Source organism: Canis lupus, chromosome 3 (assembly GCF_048164855.1).
Source record: "Canis lupus baileyi chromosome 3, mCanLup2.hap1, whole genome shotgun sequence".
In the NCBI taxonomy this organism is placed as follows: domain Eukaryota; kingdom Metazoa; phylum Chordata; class Mammalia; order Carnivora; family Canidae; genus Canis; species Canis lupus.
In genome coordinates this window covers 13,895,625-13,919,227 of record NC_132840.1, presented here as the reverse complement: position 1 = coordinate 13,919,227, position 23,603 = coordinate 13,895,625, and positions in this window count along the sequence as shown.

The window sequence follows — 23,603 nt, the reverse complement described above, 5'->3', positions numbered from 1 at the left end:
CATTCCTAAAGCACTCAACCATGAGAAGGTGAGCACAGACAGCAGTCTAAAAGTCTCTAATGAATACTTGTAACATACAAGGCAAAAAATTCTTGGCCTATCTAACCTTTGTGAAAAATAGCAAGAGAAGAGATGGGGTTAAAATGAGGAAGAAGCTTCCACTTCCAACTATGATGGACCAGCCTATTGCAAAATGAACCTCTCAGCAAGAAAATCTTTAAAAGGTGAATAAAATACAGAAAACATCAGGTTGAAGGTATTAGAGAGTTACCAAGTCAGCCAAGACTCAAGGAGCCAAGTTGCTGGAAAGACCAGAAAAGTGAACTCAGCGTTCTGGGTCCCATTCCCTTTAGGCACTTGATGATTCATACACAGGGCAAAAGAATTTTTTTTTTAAATCCCAAATGGGGGCACCTGAGTGGCTCAGTCAGTTAAGCAGCCAACTCTTGAATTTGTGTCAGGTCATGATCTCGGGGTCATGAGATGGAGCCCCACATCGGACTCTGTGCTCAGCCTGGAATCTGCTTGAGATTCCCTCTCTCCCTTTCCCTTCTGCTTCTCTCTCTCTCTGTAAATAAATAAATAAAATCTTTTTTTAAAAAATCCAAAATACTGTGTCTTTAATGAATAAATAAATAAAATCTTTTTAAAAATCCAAAATAAAAAGGGAATGTGCCCCAATTTATTTCATGAGGCCAACCCAAATTTCATATTAAAATCTGAAACGGACATTGCAAGAAAAGTTAATTACATAATATCTGTCAGGAACAAAATTGTAAAGTTGATCTCAATGCAATTCATAGATACATTAAAAAGATAATATATCATAACCCATTTGAATTTATTCAGGAATACAATATTGTTCCCACATTAGGAACACCAAACAGAGAAAAGAAAGAAAGAAAGGGAAACCAAACAATTCACCATTCTGGAAGAAGAAAAGAAAAGAAAAAAAATCTTAAAAGGTGCCAGAAAAGCACTTTAAAAATTCATTATAAAAACATTAGCAAAGTAGACATAGAAGAATCTGACATTAGTTTGATATTGAGGGACTACAAAATACCCTCAGGAAACCTCACACTTATGGTAAAATATAGAAGCCTTACTTGCTAAGATCAGGAACACGACAAAGTACCCTCTATCATCACATCTATCCAACACTGCATTTTACATCTTTGGCTGTGCATTGATGTAAGTAAAAGAACTACCAAAGCATAAGGAATGCAAAAGTAGGGACGCCTGGGTGGCTTAGCTGTTTGGCACCTGCCTTTGGCCCAGGGTGTGATCCTGGAGACCAGGGATCGAGTCCCGTGTCAGGCTACCTGCATGGAGCCTGCTTCTCTCTCTCTGCCTGTGTCTCTGCCTCTCTCTCTCTGTGCCTCTCATGAATAAATAAATAAAATATTTTTAAAAAAAGAAATGCAAAAATAAATATACCTGTGATTAGTCACAGACAACACTTATTTATGTATGTGACTATACAAAAATATTCCACAGGTAAACTATAAAAATGAATCTATCAAAATTGCTCAATATAGTCAGGATAAAACAGTTTCATTATAAAAAAAAAAGTTTCATTGTTATCTACCAGAAAGAAGTAGAAAGTTAATTTTTCAATGATCCTTATAAAAGCATAAAGAATACTTAGGGATTACCCTAACAAAATATGTACAATACTTTGTCACAGAAAACTAAAGACAATAATATGAGAAAATAGAAAAGATCATGCCTGGGTAGTGCAGTCAGTTAACCATCTGCCTTTGGTTAAGTTTGTGAGGCTTGAGGTCCTAGAATTGAGTCCCACGTTGAGGCTCTCTGCTCTGTAGGGTGTCTGTTTCTCCCTCTGCCCCTTCCTTCTCTTTCTCTCCTGATCAGTTTTTCAAATAAATAAACAGCTTTTTAAAAAAGAAGATAGAAAAGGGGCACCTCGGTAGCTCAGTGGTTGAGTATCTGCCTTTGGCTCAGGTTGTGATCCCGGGATGCTGGGGTCAAGGCCCACATTAGGCTCTCCATAGGGCCTCCTTCTCCTCTACCCATGTCTCTGACTCTCTCTCTCTCTGTCTCTCATGAATAAATAAATAAAATCTTAAGAAAGAAAATAGAAAAGATCTAAACAGGGGACAAATATCTATGAACTGCAAGATATAATAGTTCAGACATACCTCCTACTACAATGATATATGCATTCAATACCAAATGAAAAGCCCAGCTGTATTTTTATAATATGGAAATTGAAAAACTGCTATTAAAATGTATATGTAAATTTAAAAGATCACAACCTGGGATCCCTGGGTGGCTCAGTGAGTGGTTTGGTGCCTTGCCTTCCGACCAAGGCATGATCCTGGAGACCCAAGATCAGGTCCCACATCGGGCTCCCTGCATGGAGCCTGCTTCTCCCTCTGCCTGTGTTTCTGACTCTCTCTGTCTCTAATGAATAAACAAATAAAATCTTTTTTAAAAAATAAAAATAAAAGATCACAGCCTAAGTCAATTTTGAAAATAAAGTTGAAGAATTCACATCACTAGGTATTAAGACTTATTCAAAAGCTATAATAATTAATTAAGACACTGTGGCATGATACTAGGACAGAAAAATATTCCACTTAAACGGAAGAGAGCTCAAAAGCACAGCTACACAAATATGAACATGTGTATTTTTACAAAGGGGACACTCAGGGGCACCTAGGTAGCTCATTCAGTTAAACATCCGACTCTGATTTCAGCTCAGGTCTTGATCTCAGGGTCATGAGTTCAAGCCCCCAACAGAGCCTACTTAAAAATAAAAATAATAACAATTAATTAACTAATTAAAAATAAAAGGGGACACTCCAGTGGAGTGCAAAAAAGAATGACCCTTCCAGTAAAACTTCAACATGGAGAAAATCATTCTTGATCCTTCTTCATACAATACACAAAAGCATTCTAGAGGTCTTGAAGATGTAAATAGTAAAGGCAAAATAATAAATTTTTACAATAAAACAGAGGAGAAAATATTAATGAGCTCAGGGCAACCAAGAGAATGAGAGAAGACAGTCCCAAAAATAAATGCCACAAATTGCTCTTATCTACAATGTTTAAATGCAAGTGTGTGTATATAGACTATCCAAAAAGACAGACAATGCTATAGAAAAAATGAACATACATTTTAATGACTCTCCCCCCAAAAAAAGATATCCAAATTGCAAATAAACGAAAAGGTCAAAACCTCATCAATCATCAAGAACATACAAATGAAAATTAAAACCACAATGATACACCGACGTACATAAACTGGAATGGATAAAAATGAACAATATGAAAACTCTGGACATTCATCAAGTGTTGGCAAGGATGTGGACACTTGGAAATATCATGCCCTGTCAGTGGGAGTGTTAATTGGCACAATCACACTGGAAAACTCTTTGACACTATTAATAAATTAAAACTGCTTTGTATGTATTGTAGGACTAAACAAATGAGTAAATATATAGATATGTGAGTCATGTTTCTCCCGACAGAAGTGAGAAGTAAACAATGAATGAGGGAAGCCAAAGAATGATCTTGAATTATTGGACTTGAATTAAAAGTAAAGAGGAAAAATATGATTTCAGTAGTTTCTACTAAGGGGCCCACAGCCAATGACACCCCAGGAGAACTAGATCCAGACCTTGGTTTCTAAATGCCATTCCCCTCTCAAAGGAATTAGGGCTCGCTGAGGCAATTGTGGGGTAGCCATCAGATGAGCCTGGAACATGTCTAAGCAAAGCATCATGAATGGATGCTAAATTTAAATTGGGTAAAAACTTTGAAGAAAAGAAGTCTACTTACTACACAGCCTTTGAGTATCTTCCCATAACTTTTAGCAAATTACAAAATAAAATAAACTCATAATGGTGAAGGTAGATAACTTAGCCAAGTAATCAAAATTCACAAAAAGAGACAAAACATCAACAGAAAGAGTCATATGTGCTCCCAGACATAGTTACTTGAGGACACATCACTGCACGTATCCAAAATGTATATATAACCATGATTCACCAATGAGGAAACATCAAAGAAATCCAAATTGAGGAACATTCTATAGAATATCTGGCCTGTATTTTTTCACAAGAGACCAAAGAAGGCTAAGGAATTCTTCTTTAAAAAAAAAAAAATAAAGATTGTATTTATTTTAGAGAGAGCATGCTCTCATGAGTGGGGAGATAGGCAGGGGAGTGAGGAAAGAATCTCAAGCAGATTCTGTGCTGAGTGCTGAGCCCAACTCAGGGCTTGATCCCATAACCCACAACCCAGAAATCATGACCTGAGCAGAAACCAAGAGTCAAACATTTAACTGACTAAGCCATCCGGGTGCCCCAGAACTCCTCTTGATTCAAGGAGACTGGAGATGTGAGAACAAGATTCAGCATGGGTCCTGAACTGGATCCTTTACTGTAAAAATATAGTTAAGGAGGATGTTATTGAAGCAATTGATGTACTTGGAATATGACCTAGAGAGTAAGCAAAAGTATTATTTGATGTTAAACTCCCTGAATTTGATAACTCCACTGTTGTTATGCAAATAAATATCCTTGTTCATATTATAATATGATATAATAATATAGTTATGTAATATTAATAATTATTATAATTTTTAAAATATTATTTATTTATTTATTCATGAGAGACACAGAGAGAGAGGCAGAGACAGAGGCAGAGGGAGAAACAGGCTCCCTGCAGGGAGCCTGATGCAGGACGTGATCCCAGGGCCCCACAATCATGCCTTGAGCCAAAGGCAGAAGCTCAACCCCTGAGCCACTCAGGTGCCTTAACAGTAATTACACTAATACAGAAATACTAAGGAGTAAAGGGCCTGCTGCATGCAACTTATCTCCAAATGGTTCAAAAAATATAACGTATACAATGTATTGATATATAAACAGATAAATGGTAGGAAGATAGATAATTAGTTCATAGATAGATAACAGTGAAACATAGAAAAGAAATACCTTTCATTCAACCTACTCTTTTCCCTGATAATTTACTTCTTCCTTCATCTAATTTTAATTATATTGTTTGTTTTCCTGACTTTCTTTAATGTCTTTTATTAAATTTTCATTCAAATCTATTCTCCTGTAGCACCATTTAAATTTATTAGCCATTTCTGACCTGCCTTATTTCAATTTATTTCCTGTATTTGGCCAACTCTGGTGATGTTTCTTCCTGGATTTTGTCCATTTTTGTTCTTAATTTTTGAATATTTGATTTTAGGGCTTTTCCTTTAAATTCTCTCCATTATTTTGGGGTGTTAGGTAAGGCATTCTTCAGCTTTGCTGGGAATCTCTCCACTGAAATGTGTTGATTCTCCATTTCTGTTTTCTTCTCTCATTGGTTTTGAACAAAGTTGGTCTCATTTTCCCTTTGGAGGAGGCATTTGATGTGAAAAGTTCCTACAGAAGTCCCTCCACTGTCCGTGGAATGAGTTTCACTTTCTGTAATGATTGATATGTTTTGGGGAGTCATGACAGAACAGTTGGTGTATCTTCTGAGCTTGGATACCCAAGCTCATGTACCCATGTATCCATACACCCCACTTACCTGCAGTACACGGCGAGGAAGTCAAGATACTGTTCTTAACCATAGAAACTTTTAAAATCTGTATTGAAGATTTGACATGAAAAGAATGCAAAATAAAATATAGGCCTTAAAATACTAGAAAATACAAAATAGAAGGCAAGCTATTTCATCAAGCATTTGTACCATGTGTCATTCCTTTATTTGTTGGAACACAGTCACAGGTGAATTCCTGAGACTAAGCAAACGGTACATTCATTTTTCTAAGTAATTATCCGTCTTACTTTTGTCTCTATTCTAGGAGACATTTTGCTTATTTGATTATAGAATTTAAGGTTGAAAATCATTTCTTCAGAATCATAACAGCACTGTTCAGTTGTTTTGTACTATTATTTTTGTGGTTGAGATTTGTGATACTGTTGTAATTCTCTTCCCTCCTTGAAGTGACCTTTTTTTTCCTCCCTAAAAACATTTGTATGGGTTTCTGTTTAATCCACTAAATGCTTAAAAGTGACAGGGGGTTTTCTCTCTTTATTTGGGAACTTGCTGCACAAACACAATCTGAACACCTAGGTCCTTTGGCAAGTCTTAGTGAGGGCTTGGCATGCTTGCTTTGGTAACTTCTCTTCCTTTCTTCCCCATTTCCTAGAACAACCATTACTTGTGCATTCGAATTCCTAGAATAAACAAATGTAATAACATTTTGAAATAAGTGGCTGTTATTCTCATAAAATATTTAGAAATGGTGCAGACTCAGTAGAACAAAAATAATTATAAAAGTAGTAGAGATTAAATTTTATGTGAGAGGACTTCAGAGAGTGACAGGTTTTAACGTGCCAAACTTCAAAAATATGGTTAAAACTAAAGATCCAGCTGAAGGGAAGATTGTATTGAGAATAGTCACTTCTCTGGTCACCTGGGTGGCTCCATTGGTTAAGCATCTACCTTCAGCTCAGGTCATGATCTCTGGGTCCTGGTAGGATTTGCCCCATGTAGGATTCCTTGCTTAGCAGGGTGTCTGCTTCTCTCTTTGCCCCTGCTCCTATGTGTTTTCTCTCTCTCTCTCTCTCTCTCTCTCTTTCTCAAATAAATAAAGTCTTTAAAGAAAAAAAGAGAATAGTCACTTCTCTGATCAGGTGAAATTTGTTTTCTTAACTTTTCCAGTTTTTACTGGCAAAAGATGTTTTAAAACTCCCAACTCTCTGAGGTACCCAAATGCAAAGATGCAATAGAAGCCATTTTTAATCTCCAATCCTCCCTGTTTTCAATGTATGCTTAACAATAACTGGAGGTTTGTAACATTAATCAGTTAATGTGATTCACAACCTATGATAATTCACATTTCCACTCTGTAGTCACTCCGACAAATCAAAATGTCCTTTATTAGTTGGGCTCACATTTACATAATTTTCCCTTCCCATGGGATGTTGGCAGTGTGAACAATTATCACAAGAATAAAAGAATATTTATTCTCTTACCAGAAATCAAAGACTGCTTAAATTTCAAAAGGCTTTAATTTACATGAAGAAGTCAATCTTATAAACAACCTTCACATGAAAATATCTCAATTTAGTAATAAGTCAAGCACAAACTCTGGAACCTGGCACAGTACCTAGAAAAGGGTGCCCAGTTAATGTAAAGAATTAATGTGTTGGGGCACCTGGGTGGCTTAGCAGCTGAACATCTGCCTTTGGCTCAGGGTGTGATCCCTGGGTCCTGGGATTAAGTCCCACATCGGGCTCCCCGCATGGAGCCTGCTTCTCCCTCTGTCTGTGTCTCTGCCTCTCTCTGTGTCTCTCGTGAATAAATAAATAAATAAATAAATAAAATCTTTAAAAAAAAGAATTATGTTAAGATAGAAACATCACTTCCCTGCTCAAAACTCTCTAATGGCTTCTCATCTCATTGCAAATAAAAGCAAAGTTCTTACAATGGTCTACAAGATTCTCATGATCCAGCCTCTCCCTCTGTTGAATTGAAATGAGTTTCTCAGTATGACCACTTCATTTGTGTGATCTGTGGTACTTATACTGACCTCCCAGTAGTTTCCAGAATATTCCAGATGCACTTAGGATGTTGCCTTTCTCCTTCCCTACGCCCTGGATTTTCTTTATCCAGATATCCCTGCATAGTTTTTCTCCCCTCTTCTATTAAGTCTTCACTCAGCTTCTCAGTGAAAACTTCCTTCACTAACCTCTCTGTATTTTCACCCTTCTCTGCTTTATTTTTCTCTTCTGCCCTTATCATCATTTAAAGCATTGTAATTTTCCTTTTTCCATCCTGTTTATTATTTGAATCCCATCGCCAGATCACTTTTGGATATTGATAGAATATGAACTCCAAGAAAGCAATCGTTTCAGCCTGTGTTATTTGCTCAGATCCCAGCACAGTGCTCAACACATAATTGCTGAATCAGTGAAAGAATTAATAAGCAATAAATGAATAAAGGACAACTCATGAGCTGAGGCTGGAGATTCGAGAGAGGTCAGATGATCCAGGGCTTATAAGTCAGGTTATGGGATTTCGATCTCACCCTAAATACAATGGCAAATCGCCGAAGGTTTTGATTGGAGAATGATGTGATCTCATTTACATTATAAGTTTATAATTTATAACAAGAGTGATAACCGGAGGAAGTAGAGAGGAGGCAGGAACCCAAAGTTGTTGGTGGCTCCGGTCAGGATGGTGGTTGTGAAGCTAGAACCAGATGGAATAGTGTCAAACTGGTGTGGTGCCATGGATGCCAGCAGGAGAGATTGTCTTAGAGATGGAAGTTGTTATGACTGTTCCCTGAAGATAAAGAGACTATGAACAAAAGAAGTCTCATTGCATTTAATGACATGGAAGTCCCTGCTAACCTCAGCAGAGAGAAAGAAACAATAAAGCGACTCACGGAAGACAGGGTCTCAGGAAACCAGCCTGACAATACCTGGGAAACCAGTAGTGTGGATAGGTTTGAGAAGAGATGGCAATGGTTTTTAAATCAAAGGTGTATTGATCTCACATGGAAGGTGGAGGAAAACAGCTGGCATACAAACCCTATTCCCTCCCTATGCCATCTTACAAACAACCCTCAGCCCAATTCCACTCTTAATTTTCAGCAAAATGCCCTTGAGAAACAGGAAGTAGGTTAACCTTCCCTAAGTAACTCATTCTGCTGTTTAACCCCAGCTTTACGAACTAATGCCCTTAAATCCTAGGTAAATCCTCCACACCGCAGGCTATTTTAGGACCATAATCTCTTCTCACTGCATGATCAAACCAACTATCTTCAAATACAGTCAACTTTTGTTCTGCCTCTCCAGTACATTGAATATAAAAGTTGAAATAAGAGTCTGAAAGGGTAATTACATGTGATTTTATTTCTTTGTCACTAATTTCAAAAGTCCACATAAACCATAAATTCGCTGTGTCTTTGCAAATGTTATATTGTATTGCTTCTAACCTTTTTTCTTTTTTATTTTTTTTTAAGAGAGAGGGATTGATGTGGGGGGAGGGCAGAGGAAAAGAGAGAATCTTAAGGAGACTCCACACCCAGAACAGAGCCTGATGTAGGGCTCGATTTCACAACCCTGAGATCATGACCTGAGCCGAAATCAAGAGTTGAACGCTTAACCAACTGAGCCACCCATTACTTACACCCATTGCTTACGATCTCTTTAATTGCTGTGTTGTTCAAATACTCTTCCCTAAGTTTTCTGAATCTGCCTACATATCTCATTTGAAAGTTAGTCTCAGATTATACTTTCTTATAATCTCCAATCATCTCCTTGAGTTTTGATGTTACTTAACTCCTAGTTTTTCAGAAAATAAAAAAAGACAATCTACAGTAAGCTATGATAGAAGTGCTCTGACATCACTGACCAGTATACTCTTGTATTTTACTTTCCTCATCCATATTTTTGGGGGCATATTTGTATTTGTAACTTCCAAATTTTGCCATGTTAGGAAGCTCCACACAAATTAATTTGCTTCCCAATTAGAAGGTTCAATCATGTAAAAAGGAAGATATTTTCAATACCTACAACACTTAAATGGTTGGAATTAAATAAGAGTAACACATGTCCTCTATCCTAGTCATTCCTGTGCCTGCCACAGATTAGGTGCTTAATAAATACATGCAGAATGAATAAATGAGTGAATGAGAGCATTTCACATTTTGGCAGAATATGTGGTGGTTTCTTAATCATAGGAAACAAACTTGAGGGTTTCTGGAGAGGAGGCGGGTGGGGGGATCGGGTAACTGGGTGATGAACAGTAAGGAGGGCACGTGATGAGCGCTGGGTGTTATATAAGACTGATAAATCACTGACCTCTACCTCTGAAACTAATAATACATTATATGTTAATTAATTGAATTTAAATTAAAAACTAAAAATTTAAAAATTAAAAAAAAAGGAAAAGAATTGTGATGGTTTAAATATTCTGATATTGGGGGCATCTGGGTGGTTCAGTCAGTTAAGCGTCTGCCTTTGGCTCGGGTCATGATCTCAGGTCTTGGGATTGAGCCCCATGTTGAGCGGGATGGGGGGTGTCCAGCTCAACAGGGAACCTGCTTCTCCCTCTCTTTGCCTCCCACTTGTGCTCTCTTGCTATCTCTCTCTCTTTCAAATAAATAAATAAAATATTAAATAAATATTCTGATATTGAAGGGGAAAGGAAATTACTATGTGCATTTAGAAGTAATTTGTTCATGTCAGTGCTATCCTATAGAAATTTCTAAGATGATAGCAGTGTTATATACATTTTGTTGTTCAGTATGGTTTCCATTAGCCACATGCAGCTACTGAGCACTTGATATGTGGCTTATGCATCTAAGGAGCTGAACTTTTTTAAAATTTTAATTAACTTAAATTTAAATAGCCACATATGGCTACAATAGAAGACAGTGCAGGGGCACCTGGGTGGCTCAGTTGGTTAAGCATCTCTTGGTTTCCCCTTGGGTCATGATCTCAGTATCATGAGATTGAGCCTTATGAAGGGCTGTGTGCAGAGTCAGCTTATCCCTCTCCCTCTGCTCCTCATCCCTGCTGTCTCTCTCTCTCTCTCTCTCATAAATAAATAAAATCTTAAATTAAAAAAAAGATGAAGATAATGTAGCTTTAAATGAATCTGTACATGTTTGGTACAGATAAAGTATTTCTGTCCCTTTAAAAACTAAAAGAATTTCCTGATATGTCCCATACAATGTCAGAAAGAAACTAATTCAAATACCAGTTTTGGATGTTTATACCAATTTTAAACATCAATGTCAAAGAGTCAAGTTAGCTAAACAAACACAGCCTGTGATGGTACCCACCTCACACTCCTTCCCCTCAGTGGTTGGAAATAGACTTTAGGATTGACTGTGTTCACAAAATGTTTCTACAATCTCTAGAGCTGAATTTTATTAGTTTCAGTGTAGCCATCTCCTGTGTGCCTGGCACAGAGTAGAGAGTTAGTATCCAGTGAATGCATATTCAGCAAGGCAGACAGGCTGCTTTTTTCATTTAGGTACCAGTCAGTGTCTGCAGCACATAGTCAAATATCACACATACACAGACAGATCCATAATTAGAGCTTTACCAATAATGCGGCTTTAACCTGGGCAATACAAGCTTAAACTTGTGGTCCCTATGTCGCCGTTTGTGTTGTTAGCCTCTCTGAGTCTCAAAAGTATCACTGTTTGGACTCTATCAAATCCCCACTCTTCATCAACAATCTTAAGCTGTATTTGTTTGAGAATAACCAATGGATGATGATGTTGATTAAATTCTCCTTCTTGGTCTGATCATTGCAAATGTATGTTACAGGCATTTGACTAACTACAGTGTGTTCTTATTAAGTAAAAATAATAATAATACTGAAATATAAAAGCCCCTTGGTCTACATAAAAAATTAAAGATCTTGGCTTAAGTCATAATTAAAAAGGAATTATGTACAAAATTAAGACTGAATGATGAAATTAAACCCTTGCAGGCCACCCCCCATGTGTTACAAGGAACACTTGAGCAAGTTGAGAACCTACTTTAAAATTAGGAACCATATGTTCACACTGGAGGATGCCCCCACTCCTCACCACACCCACCTTAGGTCAGATCAGACCCAAATTAGAATTCCTGTGTTGAACATTGTTTAAGCTAATTTGAAATGTAATTGCATAATCACATCAATATAGTCAAAGAAATGTGGTTTTTATAGACAAGGTATAATCATTTTCTAATTACCAATTAAGAACTCTCCGTGGTTTATTAGGAAATAAAAGCTTAGAATAGCTTGGTGAATTACAGTATGTGAATTAACCCAGTTGCCCTCTGGAGCTCTTCTGGTGACAGAAATACAAATAATGCACTGTGAAACCGTAGCTCTAATTTGTATCCTGAAACCAAAATTCATGCCCCCATGCTTTACACCTTCTTCCTCTTCACTACTAGTTTCTGTAATCCAAGTTCCAGGGGAGAATGATATTGATTCCAGTGACTCTGAGCAGTTGCTTTGTTGTAACTGCCAGTGAAAGACCAATCTTTGCAAATACAAATTACCCGAACGTGGTCCATTTGTACAATGAGGTTTAAGGTACAGCTCAGAGTTTCCAAGCAGCCAGTCTAAGTAGGCGCCTATATCAAGATAGTCCAGGGACACAGCATATGCAGTCAGAACATCTGGGTTCTAGCCCTGCTCTCGTTCTGATCACTGAACCCCAGGCTCCTTATGCACAAAATCAGAATTACCCCACAATTACCAGGTTAGAAGGGCAAACAGATGAAATCAAGTAGGTGGAAGTGCTCTGTGAGTCTCACTAGGTACATGAAATTAAATAATTTAAGTTAGTCTTTGAGAAGAATTATCTTATAATGACAGAAGTCCTTTCTCTAGGCATCAGGATGCTCAATGGCCTGCTAAACAACCATGAACTGCAAAACAGCTGCTGAGAGCATGGTGGGTCTACTTCCTTAGGCCTGGAAAGCTCTGTAAGAGAACTCTCTCTGCCTTCAGAGTTTCCAACCTAGGCCTCTAACCTGCCACTTCTGAGTTTCAAAATCTGCCCTAAAAATATTTTTTTTTAAAGATTTTATTTTATTCATGAGAGACAGAGAGAGAGAGGCAGAGACAGAGGCAGAGGGAGAAGCGGGCTCCCTGCAAGGAGCCCGATGCGGGACTCAATCCCAGGAGCCACATAGGCACCTCTGTCCTAAAAATATTGCTGGAAAGACCAGCTTGGTGTTTTCTCCCAAATTGGAATTTTAATTCCCTATGCCCATCAGGAGTACAGTACAGTACATTTCACTCTACCTCTGAAAATATTTTGACCAAGATCCGTAGCTTCTGTTACATATCAAAACCAGGGATCCCTGGGTGGCACAGCGGTTTGGCGCCTGCCTTTGGCCCAGGGCGCAATCCTGGAGACCCGGGATCGAATCCCACATCAGGCTCCCGGTGCATGGAGCCTGCTTCTCCCTCTGCCTGTGTCTCTGCCTCTCTCTCTCTCTGTGACTATCATAAATAAATGAAAATTAAAAAAATATATATCAAAACCAGCTCAAATTTTCCATGAAAAAAAAAAAAAAAAACAAATCCCCACTATTGGTATTGTTATGTGGGTCCTTCATGACCAGGAAAAGTTTTGCTGGTTACTCTTTTCTCCAAGATAGCATTTCTGCCTGTGCAAGCTCCCAGTTCACACTCAGAATCAGGAAATACTTATCTCACAAATTTAAGGGGAAAAAAGGCAGAGATCACTACCCTCACCTCTGGTAATTCTTTCCTCCCATGAATTGTGTTTCATCTAATTCCCTGTGCTTTTACAACTCTCTGATATCTTCAATATATTTTTTTAATTAGGATTTTGGGGGGAGAGGAGGCAATAGGCACACTTGCCTATGTCCTTCCTGGTAGTGGAAGTCATGTCAACCTCTTTTAATTCTGGTCTGATATATTTTGTATGTATTCCTTAAGTAATTTCAAAATGAAACCTTGTTTTTATTTAAACTTGGGAATCCAATTTTCTAATACATGGCATATTTAACCTTGAATCCTAATTGGTGTTTTTGCAGGAAATTTTGTTATTTCAACATTCTCTCTACTCCAGAGAAACTTGTACCAGAAGGGTTTAGTTTTGTTCTTATACCACAGAAAATGACCATTCATGGGATTACCTAAAAGCTTCTTTTTGACATTGCCTTAGAGAAGATATTAATCATAGAATTATCTTGAGGTCATAAGATACCTATTCCATAGAAATGAGAATAAAATTGTTATGTGTAAATAACATGTTCAATTTTATATGAACATGTTCTATTAAATATTGCGTGGTAATTCCCTCCATGTCTCTAATAAAGAAATGTAAGTAAAATGGGACGCCTGGGTGGCTCAGTGGTTGAGCATCTCCCTCTGCCTATGTCTCTGCCTCTCTGTCTCTGTTTCTCATGAATAAATAAATAAAATATTTAAAAAAAGAAAGAGAGAGAGAGCCAGAGAGAGAGAGAGAGAGAGAGAGAGATGTAAGTAAACTGCCAAAGAGTATAACATTACCTGGTGAAAACATTATCAAATAAAATTAACCTAGATTTCAAGGATTGTCTTTAGAGTTCTGGCTCCTAACCTCTATTTGACTCAATAAATGTCTTCCCCTCCCCATATTAATGATTCGATCCTTCTAGTTTGGATAAGTGATGTGTTATGGTCCAGCCCCTTCAAATTGTTAATTCCAAAGCTCCAAGTATGATCAGCAAAAGGAAAAGATAAGGAGAGAAGTGCAGGCTTGAACTCTGTAACAAGGCAGTCCATTACCTGGTAAGATCCTGAAACAGCAAGAACACTAGTCAAGGTGTATTTGCCACCCATTGAGAACAATTAAAAATTTACTAATTTGCAAAGAGTGACTTATAAAAAGAATCCCTCCTCTTTCATGTCAGGAGTATATTTGAATAATCCACACGAGTCACTGTCAGATGCCCCATGGGCAGGTACACAAAAGGAACCTCAAACAGTTGCAGACACACAGGTTAACTAAGGGCACTGCTTGAACAGCCTCAAGTGCTGTGTTCAGTACAACTATTTATTTAATGAGATAAAATAAATTTCAGGTCATGATAAAAAAAATAATACTCTTCACTTTGTATTATCTAGGAAATTGCTTGTGGAAATAGCACAGAAAGAAACCAGATAACACAGGTTTTAATTCCAGCTTTATCAATAGCTAACTGTGTGAATGTTAGCAAGTCTGGATTTTTTTTTTTAAGTCTGTATTTACTTGTCAGTAAAAGGGGAATAACATACACATTCCCTATTTACCGTATGACATGCAAGTGAGTGCAAATCTGAAAGTCTGTGAACCACTCACCGGTGCACACAAATAACATGTTAACACAAGAGGAATTAGTTATTTTTGTAGAACTGTTGACCTGTCCAAAACAAAGCCATTTTTATTTTTGTTGATTTTTCCTCCTCTACCACAAATATATGGGTAGAAATAAAATCCAATGGAATATAGAGATTTTTTTTAATGGGTTTGGTCACTCTTGCCAGTTCCTCTTTTCCTAGTAGAGAGAGTTCCCTTGACCAATACCTGGATTTAGATATTTCACTACTGGCAAAATAACTCATTATCAGGTAACTCTAGATGAACTGTGTGTAAATATGTTCACACCAAGAGTGTTGGGCTGCTTTACGGTATCATCAATTCTACCTAAAGTACTTATAGAAACATGCACGCGTTAGTCTTTGTCAGAATAACAACAACAACAACCAGATGGCAATATTGAGAAGGTAAGAGAAGTGAGGTGTATGCAGCTTAAAAAACAGAGGCTGTTTTCGTGCAAGCTTGTAAAAAAAAGGTATAGTAGAACAACAAAGGTGAGGCCTGGGAAAAAACATGGCATCAGTACCAGACCAGGGGTTTACGTGAGGACCGATGTGTTTTTACTTTTAGGTTCTGCTAACAACTGGCATGAATTACTTTAGGGTAGAGTTCAACTCATAAAAACCTAGTACATCTTTCCCTCTAAGAGAATTATTGAAGTTTTACTGAAAACTTTGCCTGTTCCTATCACGCTAGCTATTACGTCTTTAGAGTCCCAGGCCTAGAAGTGAAGCAAAACAGTTTGTACGGAAAAATAATTTTGCTATTATGCAAGAAGATAAAAAGTAAATTCATATGGTTTTACACTGATTTATGTACTGAGTCAGGCTTTACAGCTATATCTTATTCCTCTCCTCTAAGCCTTAGAAACTAGAACTGTCCTTCTGGTTTTGCTTTGGGAGCAGTGTGTGTAACTTCGTAGTGGATGAACTGACCTGCTGGTTTCATCTTTCCAGCAGGAACTCTGTATGAGTGAAAAGTAAATTCTTGCTCTTTTAGGCCATTGGAATTTGGGGATTGTCTAGCATTTGATTGGTTCTCAAGGGGGTTACTGCAGAAAACCTTAAAATATAAGTGCTAGCATAGCATTGGCTTAAAGAAGCAGCAGTAACAGGCACCAGTTGGTTAAGCATCTGCCTTGGGCCTAGGTTATGACCCCAGGGTTTGGGATCGAGTCCCACATCGGGCTCTCTGCTCAGTGAGGAGTCTGCTTCTCCCTCTGCCCTTCTCCCCTGCTCATGATCACTCTCTCAAATAAATTTTTAAAAATCTTTTTAAAAAAAGAAGGAACAATAAGGAAAATCATATTACAAGCTGGAAATATGGCAAACCATGTTACAAAGTAACAGGGTATTTGGTAAACTATCATGTCTGATAACCTTTGAGAGAGTTCATGTGCCTAATCACATGGTAGTTGTATAGGAAGTAATTAGACAACAGAATGTTAATAGCATGAGTTGGTTATTATTGGATGCATTTGACAAAGTGTTTCAAGAGAGATTAGCTGAAAAAAGAATTTCCATTTGTAAGCAGGAATAAAAAGGAAAAGAGTTCAAAAATTCTAGGATTTGCAAAGTCAGAACAGACAACAGCACCCCATCCCCAGTAGTGAAAGATTACTGGTTTTTCCCTCATCCCTATATAAAGCCATATTTTTCCCACATTGATTTAAAAGCCACATTTCACATGGTTGATCATTCCTTCAAAACACCTCCTTCATTTGGCTTCCAGGTCATCCCACTTTCTATGTTTCCTTCTTCCTCATTGATCACTCTTCTAAATTTCCTCTATGGTTCTTCCTGTCACCCTAACCTCTGAACACTGTAGGGCCACTAGGCTTTGTCCAAGGGGATCTTCTATATCTATATGTACGCTCCCTCCTTGGAGCTCTCTCAGGGCTTTCCAATACCACATGTACATTGACAATTCCCAACTTTCTGCCCCAAATTCTAGCTGTCTACTTGACATTTCTGCTAGGATTACAAATAGCCATCTCAGACTTTCTGTCTCCAAAATTGAACGCATATCCCCCCAAAACAAACACCAAATCTTCAAACCTGATGTCCTAATTAGCTTCTCATTTTAGTAAGTGGAAATCCCATTCCTCTAATTTTAATGCTATAAACTTCCTTGGAGTGACCCTGCAACAACAGGCTGCAGCCCATTTGGTCTTTGATTTCTTTATAAACTCAATATGGAGGCTAGAATCAATAACACCTAAAAATACCTAATTTTCTTTCCAGGACTAAAGAATAAGGTATTTGTATTTATATTCCAAAACTGGCTTCAGAATTCAATACAAAGATAGACATTTGCACCCTTAAGCAAATATCACTCTTTGGATCACCTTAAATATGTCACAGGGCCTGCATTTGGCTGAACAAATCAGCTATTAATGACCTTGCTCTTTCTACCGTGTATTCTCCTGACACCAGGAAAATTATTCTTCCTACTATTTTAAGATTCCCTGCACTCATGTTTTAAAATGTTTTTGCAAATTCCCCTGTACTAGTTTTAAGATTAGATTTCTATTTCAGAATTCATATTGCAGTTTAAGGAAAACTAAATCCTCTTACAAATCATGTGTCAACAGCCTGAATACCATCATGGCTGAATGTAACCAACTTAGGAAGATAAGTGAGTATACGCTCCTAGAAACTAGTAACACAGCTACAGCATCCAGGATGATACACTCTGATAGACAGGTACTTAACATTACTTAAAAGATCTCAATCTGAAATCTTATCTCGTTTGCTAATGGACTCCCACACAATAAAATAGGAAACAGAATTTGGGACTAAAGGAGACATTTTAGTCACTGCTTCTCTTGCTATTCCAAATAGATTTTCTTCCATGTTCCCAGCTCAGTATATGTTTTAGTTTCATGTACTTGGGTATCAGTAAGTCCAAACTCAAGTGCATTTTTCATCAGCTATGACACTACCTACAGATACCCAGGTTTCATTTAGAGTTAACCACCCAAGCAGACCAAGCCAGAGTCCATCCAGTTATGTCAGCCATCCTGCATATAAATCCCCCTTTATACACTGTTTGCCATGAACACTGCTGTGCTGGAATCAGTGACCTAGAAATGCACATCCACTGCAAGCAAGTTGAAATAAACAAACCTCACTTGCACCCTGTAGTTGTGGTGGTATGTGCCCAATATACTCAGTGCCTAAAAAGAAAATGCAATGTGAATATCCATTTGTCCCAATTCTGGGCTCCATTAGGGTAATTATAAATCAGTGCCCCTGGTGTGAATGGAATACATGATGTTCAGAATGATGTTCATTTTGGAGAACCATTATATTCATTTGTAACCACCCCATCCACATAAAGAAAAAACATCCTTCCTCTCATTAGACTGGGAAAACGACCCATCAAACTCTCTCCCAGTTGAACTAGGGGAAACATTTTACTCCTAATACACTGTCTTGGTGTTTCCACCTTTAAGGCTCAAACATTTTCCTGTGATGTGCACTCATGCACTGCTGACATCCACTTCCTTGTGTATCCCTTTGTCGTATCAGGGTCGTGGCAGCTAACCTTTTAAGCCATCTATATAGAGCTGCAGCAAGCTTGCAGAAGCAAACCAATGCAGCTGGTAAACAGGGATTGAGAAGTTCATTTTCTGTGAGCCAGTGAAATCCATTTAGTGCTTTATTTCCTTTTCCCTGTCCTCAATCGTTTATTTTACCTATCAAACACAAACTAGTGTGTTGCTTTTCTCCGGCCACTAGCAGGAAGTTAGTTAACATTTAAGCTACTACGTTATTCCCTGCCTGCCACCTAATCTGTAACGATGGATCTCAGCAAAATCAACTCTGGGAATTTTACTAGATGTCTAGGGATGAACCATCACCTATCACCTTTCTCCAAGTGTTTGTCTTTTTGGTTTTATAGCCAAGCTAATCCCCAAAGGAAAACTCTTTCGGTAATGGATGGGCTTGTCCCATGGACCCAGTAGTATGCTACAGCATGTTAAAGACGTTAAACCATTGGCTTTTTAAATTATGATTTAATCTAATTCATATGAAGATACTTCCCAGATTGATTCTAGTTTCTTAAAGATACTTAGTCATTTTATTCCCATATTGTCTTCTTTAGAAGAGCATTGATTAGGGGTTACATAAATATTGAAAAAATGAAGGCATGAGTAAATTAGCAAACAAATTGTGTGTCTTTGATGACTTCTAGGATGCTCTATTCATGTTTTCTTTAGGAATACTCTGCTTTACTCACCGATTGTGAGTGTGACTGTGTGTACATACATAGATACATGTAAATTGTTTCCTTTTTTATGTAAATTTTTTCCTATTTATACCTCCTCTACTATAGTTTGGTTCTAAACTGCAAGACTACCTGTATATCTTTTTTTTTTAAGATTTTATTTATTTATTCATGAGAGACACACAGAGAGAGGCAGAGACATAGAGGGAGAAGCAAGCTCCATGCAGGGATCCCAATGAGGCACTCGATCCTGGGACTCCAGGATCGCTATCTGAGCCAAAGGCAGATGCTCAACCACTGAGCCACCCAGGTGCCCCGAGACTGCCTGCATCTTATCTTGAATGACAACTTGCCATCCTCCTCATCCTGGGTCCAAGCTGACCCTCACTACAATCTCTGCTCAGCTTCTTGATGGTTTCCAAAAGCCCGTAGACACCACATTCTGGACAACTGGAGATTCAAGCAAAGTATAACATGAGCTTAGCTGATAAGGGGGAAGAGCACATTGATAAGAGGGAAAGATGGCTGAAAATTTGTATATGATATGCAGCCATCGTGAGAATAATATTTTTCCATTGTATAGTCTTTGTATCCCCAAATTATTTTTGTAGATATCAATTAATTAAAGCTCACAGTGTTCTGAGTCATATCACGTGATTTAGTTTGTGCTATCTCGACGATTGTCATATGAATCAGATACTGGAGTTCCACTGGCCGTATTTCTGAAGTAATTTGGGCCACGTCTCAATTTCCCATTTCCAGAATTTTTTTCCCTATTAATAAAAAACAATACATCACAAGAGTAGAGTGGGCAGAGGGGACACACTTCCATTCTGCATGTGTTGAAACAGGATTCAAAGTTCTTCAAAGCAATCAGAAAAGACAAAGTTCTCGGCCAACCAGATATGAAAATCTTAAAACTTTTTTTTCTCAAACAAATAGAAAAGCCTCCTTTTCTTAAGATGCAAGGAAAGGAATATAAAGTGAATTGTTGATTCTACTGTATGGATAAGTGTGCCATAAGAACAATTATACATAAACTTCCAAATGTCTTGCTCCTCCCACCATGCAAAAACCCCATTTAATTAAAGTTTCTGTCTTTGATTTTTAAATATATATATTTTTTAGTAATAGAAACATGAACCCAACAAATAAATAGCCACATTTGGATGACTTGAGTGTGTTTGGAATGTTGAGAATCTATTTACATTTTAATAAGATATTTCCTCAGTGCAGGTCTTAGATAAATCTCCATAGAGATGAGGCTAGGACACAGAATTATGAAGAAAGAGGCGCCCTTGACAATTTGGAGAAAAGGAAAGATAAGCAGAGTGGTGTTTAATAGAAACAGATGTGGATGTAATCCCTTTAGGAAGAAAAAATCTGTACAAATATAACATAAGAGGAGGAGAAATGGCTTTAGTCAGATATAATGGAAAAACCTGGGGAGCTTTGAGAACTCAAGCTAAGAATGAGTTCATGACTCAGACTCTCTTCTAATTCACAGCCCAACAACTGGTGCGTTATGAGGATAACATGAAGAAAGACATGGTGTTAAGTGCAATATGTTGTATATAAGAAAGATTAACAGGAGTTTCTGAAAGTGGCAATGGAAGGCTGAAGGAAGGATCCGTCAACCTAAAAATGTATAAATCATATTTACATAGTCACAGATATGTAGGCCGGTCGGCACATCTCCAACAGATGACCAGTAACACTTGTTTTCTATCCCAGCAGGAAGGATTTGAGTTAACTTTAAGGAAAATCTATTGACTAAAGGTTGAACATTAAAATATATTAATGGAAGTCAGAGAATTCTATTAACCCCATTTTTTAAAAAATGACCATCTATTTAGTTCTGCAATGCTTGGCCTAGCTTCCAGGAGTATAAAATTGACCTAGAGTTACAGTCCCACCACCAGCTGATAGATGGCTAATGGTTAAAGAAGGAGATTTTGTGGAGAAGCTGAGGAAATGAACATGTGTCCCAGTACACACTGAGCCAGAACAGTCCCCTCACTCTTCAAGGGTATTCTCTCTCCCCCTGAGAAAATATTTCCCTTCCTTGTGCTTTATGTTGTCCTCAATCTTAAGGAATTGAGACTATTCCTTAATAGGAATAGCCCTTAACAGTGACTCCTCCAATTTGCTCTGGGAAGAAGGAGATGAGCAGAGATGCTGCCAAGGAAAACCTTTACCTGGGGAGGAGTGAGAGGCACCAGTATGTAAATTTTCTTTTCTAAAGGTAAAGAAGAAAAAGTAGCAATTCTGACTCCTCTAAATCTTGACCTTTTAGCCCCACGTCTCTGGCAAGAACTTGAACAGAATTCTAAATACAGCTCTCTCCAGGCTGAACCACGTCACTGATGGCTATGACACACACAAAAAATGTGTACAGCATCATGGTGAATCAGCTAATCTCAGTGACTCAACTAATCTAAGGCTGTGCTTGCTTTAAATAACTCTCCTTAAGGTTAAGTAAAATTTCTCAACCAATAAATTTATTCTACATGGTTGTGGCCAGAATGCAGTGCAAAAGCAACATCCCTCAGCTAAATGCAGTTGCAGAGAGAGCAACCCAGCTGCACAAGGTGGGGTATATCCTCCATCTGAATCCAGCAGCAAGCCATGCCTTCTGCCTCTTAATGCAGGCACAGTGAGAAAAGATTATTTGGAGGAGAAGGACAATTGCTGGGCCAAGCAAACTAAAATGTTCCCTGAACTAACAAGGAAACAAGAAAGGATCAGCATTTTGTGATACATGTTTTAGATGAGAAAACAAGTTAGTACACAATTTAACAATCATTACACAGATTCAGAGTAAATTCTCCACACGTGACAATTATTACCATGATTAATATCGTAGAAAGGTTCAGAAACCCTAAGGAAATTATTTCAACATCATAACATTTTGCATGTAAAGTTTTACCCAAGCTTTTAAAAATATATAGTGGATGTTATCTATTATAAAGTGAGGTACGGTTACCTGAGGCACACCAAACCAGGCAAAGAGCAACTTTTCTAGAATCTGTATTAACAGAGATTATCTCTGTCATATGATTTGTTTCTTTTTTTTTTATTTTTTTTTTATTTTTTTATTTATTTATTTTTTTTTTATATGATTTGTTTCTTAAGTATTCTGAATTGCTTTGAACAGGTCTTCATATTTCCATGGTAGTTTATTTAAGTATGGATCTCTGCTGTGCCTAGCACTTCGCTGATTATCATGAGCAGTTGTAGGCAAAGCAAATGGCTTTTAAGATAAGGGTCTGCCCACTAGAGCCTAGATGAGGACCACACACACACACACACACACACACACACACACAACACACACCTGCTGTGTGGGGATCCTATGTAGTAGTGCCGATGTATTATCACTAGTTTTGCCTGGAGGGAGGGGTGTAGAAACGGAAAAAGCTTCCTTAATTAAGTACTTTGGAAAACAAAAGGCAGGGTGTGTGGTGAAAGAAAAGAGAACAGTCAGAGGAGACTTCTGGGACTGGAAGCAGGAGCTGCTGCCCTAGTGGAGGAGGTAACAAGGTTGGATTTTGGAAAACCTCAGTTAGTGGTTGGACAAGGAACTCTACCCAGAAGCCTGACACTGCCATTCTCTGCTCCACAGAAAGCTTCAGCTGGGAGCAGAGGTTCCTGCAAGGGGAGGGGTGCCTGAAAGCATGAGAGTGTCAGCTCAAGGGGGTTATTATCTCACAAAAGGAGACATTGCGGCATCATCATTGCTACCACGTAAAGAGAATCTGCTTCATGTTTACACAGCTAGGAAAATCTAAAAACTTAACAGTTGACTGCATATGTGCAATATATGCACCTTCAATTGGCCTATTCAAGAAACTATCATTTCCATTTGCACCTCTTTTCCTTTCCTTCCTCTCCATTTCCAACAGCAATCTCATTCTGAAGCTCACCCCAGAACAAGAGCGGTGCCGAGCAGACGTGCCTGATTTGTATTCTCCACAGAGCTTGTGGGAAAGTGGCCAGAATGATTGAAACTTATTAAATACCAGTTGTGGTCTTTAGAAATCATCAGGGAAAACATCACACATGAAATTATCACCAAATATTTCAATTTAGTGACAAGTACCGGCTTCCCATCAAAATGGATTTTCCCTCCCTAGAAGGATACTTAAACCAGGATTCCTAATTCATATTCATCTTTCCTCAAAAACAAGTTGATCTTGAGCAGTGCTGAACAGGTAGGAAAGGACCTTTGATAGGGGCAAGCTCCTTCCTGTCCTCCTTCCCCAACCCCTCAGGGGAGAGCTGAGTGAGTGCCACGTTGCCAAGCAACTCTGAAAAGGCTTTTGAATCTCATCAATTAAAATAATTAATTAAATTACTCTAAAGGGCACTTGCACTATGTGAACAGACCCTGTCCAACCGAGGCAGGAGAAATATTCACAAACAATACCAGGTCACAGCATGAAGACCAATCACAGGAGGAGCTGGGTAGAGAGTTTACATGGGCAAGATTTCCTGA